This window comes from Schistocerca cancellata, chromosome 4 (genome assembly GCF_023864275.1).
Source record: "Schistocerca cancellata isolate TAMUIC-IGC-003103 chromosome 4, iqSchCanc2.1, whole genome shotgun sequence".
In the NCBI taxonomy this organism is placed as follows: Eukaryota; Metazoa; Arthropoda; class Insecta; order Orthoptera; family Acrididae; genus Schistocerca; species Schistocerca cancellata.
In genome coordinates, this window is record NC_064629.1 from 773,010,590 (window position 1) to 773,015,267 (window position 4,678).

The window sequence follows — 4,678 nt, forward strand, 5'->3', positions numbered from 1 at the left end:
TTAATTCCCTGCGTTTACTTAAAAATGATAGGAGGCTCATTTCAACACGCAGCCCTGGTACAAAGTACTGTTCGCTATGTAACGTCACTACGAAGCATTTGCTGCCAGCTTCCACTGATACAGAACGCCCTTTACCAAACTACATTGGTACAAAGAACACTGGTACGAAATATTCTCAGGCATTCAACATTGGTACGGAGCGCCTATGCCACATAACATTGGTAATAAACACCCTGCACCACGCTACATATGCAAGCTGCATAGCAGGAACATCGGTACTAAGAACCCTGGTACGAAATATTCTCGAGGCATTCAACATTGGTACAGAGCGCACCTGCCACGTAACATCGGAAAGAAACACCCTCCACCACGCTACATATGCAAGCTGAATGGGTGAAACATAAGTACTACGAACCCTGGTACGAAATATTCTCGAGGCATTAAACATTGGTACAGAGGGCCTCTGCCACGTAACATCGGTAAGAAACACCGACCACCACGCTATATATACAAGCTGAATGGCTGGAACATCGGTACAAATTACCAAATTTCCCTGGTACGAAATATTTTCAGGCATTCAACATTGGTAAAGAGCTCCTCTGCCATATAACATGGGTAAGAAACACCCTCCACCACACTACATATGCAAGCTGTATGGCTGGAACATCGGTACTAAAAACCACAGTTCGAAATGTTCTCAGGCCTTCATCAATATTACAGAGCGCCTCTGCCACGTAACATCGGTAAGAAACACCCTCCACCACGCATCATATGCAAGCAGAATGGTAGGAACATCGGTACTAAGAAAACTGGTACGAAATATTCTCAGCCTTTCAACATTGGTACAGAACGCCCCTGCCACGTAACATCGGTAAGAAACACCCTCCACCACGCTACATATGCAAGCTGAATGGCATTAACATCGGTACTAACAACCCTGAAACGGTTTAGTCTCAGGCATTCAACATTCGTACAGAGCGCCCCTGCCACGTATCAAGGGTAAGAAACACCCTCCACCACGCGACATATAAAAGCTGAATGGCTTGAACATCTGTGCAAAGAACCCTGGTACGAAATATTCTCAGGCATTCAACATTGGTACAGAACGCCTCTGCCACGTAACATCGGTAAGAAACACCCTCCACCACACTACATATGCAAGCTGTATGGCTGGAACATCGGTACTAAAAACCATAGTACGAAATGCTCTCAGGCCTTCATCAATATTACAGAGCGCCCCTGCCACGTAACATCGGTAAGAAACACCCTCCACCACGCTTCATACGCAAGCAGAATGGTAGGAACATCGGTACAAAGAAAACTGGTACCAAAAATTCTCAGTCATTCAACATTGGTACACAGCGCCTCTGCCACGTAACATGGTTAAGAAACACCCAACACCACACTACATACGTAAGCTGAATGGCGGTAACATCGGTACTAAGAAGCCTAATCGAAATATTCTCAGGCATTCAACATTGGTACAGAGCGCCCCTGCCACGTATCAAGGGTAAGAAGCACCCTCCACCACGCTACATATAAAAGCTGAATGGCTGGAACATCGGTGCAAAGAGCCCTGGTACGAAATATTCTCAGCAATTCAACATTGGTAATGAGCAACTCCGCCACGTAACATGGGAAAGATACACCCTCTACCGCGCTACATATGCAAGTTGGATCGCAGGAGCATCGGTACTAAGAACCCTGGTACGAAATATTCTGAGGCATTCAACATTGGTACAGAACGCCTCTGCCACGTAACATCGGTAAGAAACACCCTCCACCACGCTACATATGCAAGCTGAATGGCATTAACATCGGTACTAAGAACACTTGTACGAAATACTCTCAGGCATTCAACGGTGTTACAGAGCGCCCCTGCAACGTAACAACGGTAAGAACCACCCTGCACCACGCTACATATGCAAGCTGAATGGCTGGAACATCGGTACAAAGAACCCTGGTACGAAACATTCTCAAGCATTCAACATTGGAAGAGAGCGCTTCTGCCATTAAACATGGGTAAGAAACACCCTCCACCACACTACATATGCAAACTGTATGGCAGGGACATCGGTAATAAGATCCCTGCTACGAAATATTCTCATGTATTCAACATTGGTACTGAGCGCCACTGTCAAGTAACATGGGTAAGAAACACCCTCCACCACGATACATATGCAAGCTGAATGTCAGCAACATAGGTACTAACATCCCTAGCACGAAATACTCTGAGGCCCTCATCATTGGTACAGAGTGCCCCTGCCACGTAACATCCGTAAGAAACACCCTCCATCACGCTACATATGCAAGCAGTATGCGTGGAACATCGGTACAAAGAAAACTCGTACGAAATATTCTCAGGCCTTCATCATTGGCACAGAGCGCCCCTGACATGTAATAAGGGTAAGAAAGAACCCAACCACGCTACATTTGCATGGTGATTGGCAGGCAATGGTATACAACAGGAGGTGCAATTACGGACATCATGAAAGAAACAAAAGTTTTTGCCTGGAACAACCTTATTACTTTCAGAGAAAAATACACATAACATTGGTACAGAGCACAGTCTGCCACGGTACACCATTATTAAGTACCCTGGTTTATTTAAAAACGATAGAAAGCACACTTCAACACGCAGCCCTGGCACCAAGTACCCTCCGCTATGTAACATCACTACGAAGCACCTGCTGCCATTTTTCCATTGATACAGAACGCCCTTTACCAAACCACATCGGTACAAAGAACACTGGTACGAAATAGTCTCAGGCATACAACATTGGTACGGATGGGACCTGCCACGTAACATCGGTAAAAACACCCTCCACCACGAGACATATGCAAGCTGATAGGCAGGAACTTCGTTACTCTTAACGCTGGTACGAAATATTCTCAGGCATTCAACATCGGTAAAGAGCGCCTCTGCCACGTAACATGCGTAAGAAACATCCTCCACCACGCTGCATATAAAAGCTGAATGGATGGAACATCGGTGCAAAGAACCCTGGTACGAAAAATTCTCAGGCATTTACAGTGTTACAGAGCTCCCCTGCCACGTAACATCGTTAAGAAATACCCTCCACCACGCTACATATGCAAGCTGAATTGCTGTAACATTGGTACAAAGAACCCTGTTACGAAATATTCTCAGGCCTTCAACATTGGTACACAGCGACTCCCCGCCGTAACATGGGTAAGATACACCCTCCACCGCGCTACATATCGTACTGGATGGCAGGAACATCAGTACTACGAACCCTGGTACGAAATATTCTCAGGCATTCAACATTGTTACTGAACGCCCCTGCTACGTAACATCGGCACGAAACACCCTCCACCACGCTACATTTGCAAGCTGAATGGCTGCAACATCGGTTCAAACAACCGTGGTACGAAATAGTCTCAGGCATTCAACATTGGTACAGAAGGCCCCTGAGACGTGAGAAGGGTAAGAAACACCCTCCACCACGCTACATTTGCATGGTTAATGGTAGGCAGTAGGATACAACATGAGCTGCAATGAAGCCATCCGGAAAGAAACAACAATGTTTGCCCGGAACTACCATATTACTTTTTGAGAAAACTACCCATAACATTTTACAGAGCACAGTCTGCCATGCTGCACCATTATTAAGTCCTCTCGTTTATTTAAAACGCTAGGAAGCACACTTCAACACGCAGTCCTGGTATCTAGTATCCTCCGCTACGTGACGTCATTACGAAGGACCTGCTGCCAGCTTCCACTGATACAGAAGGCCATTTGCCATACCATATCAGTACAAAGAACACTAGTACGAAATAGGATCAGGCATTCAACATTGGTACAGAGCGCCCCTGCCATGTAACAAGGGTAAGAAACACCCCCACCACGCTACATTTGCATGGTGAATGGCAGGCAATAGGATACAACACGGGGTGCAATTAGGCCATCCGGAAAGAAACAAAAGCTTTTGCCCGGAGCCAACATTATTTCTTTCTTAGAAAACGACCCATAACATTCGTACAGAGCACAGTCTGCTACGCTACACCATTATTAATTCCCTGCGTTTACTTAAAAATGATAGGAAGCTCATTTCAACACGCAGCCCTGGTACAAAGTACTGTTCGCTATGTAACGTCACTACGAAGCATTTGCTGCCAGCTTCCACTGATACAGAACGCCCTTTACCAAACTACATTGGTACAAAGAGCACTGGTACGAAATATTCTCAGGCATTCAACATTGGTACGGAGCGCCTATGCCGCATAACATTGGTAATAAACACCCTGCACCACGCTACATATGCAAGTTGCATAGCAGGAACATCGGTACTAAGAGCCCTGGTACGAAATATTCTCGAGGCATTCAACATTGGTACAGAGCGCCCCTGCCACGTAACATCGGTAAGAAACACCCTCCACCACGCTACATATGCAAGCTGAATGGGTGAAACATAAGTACTACGAACCCTGGTACGAAATATTCTCGAGGCATTAAACATTGGTACAGAGGGCCTCTGCCACGTAACATCGGTAAGAAACACCGACCACCACGCTATATATACAAGCTGAATGGCTGGAACATCGGTACAAATTACCAAATTTCCCTGGTACGAAATATTCTCAGGCATTCAACATTGGTAAAGAGATCCTCTGCCATATAACATGGGTAAGAAACACCCTCCACCACACTACATAT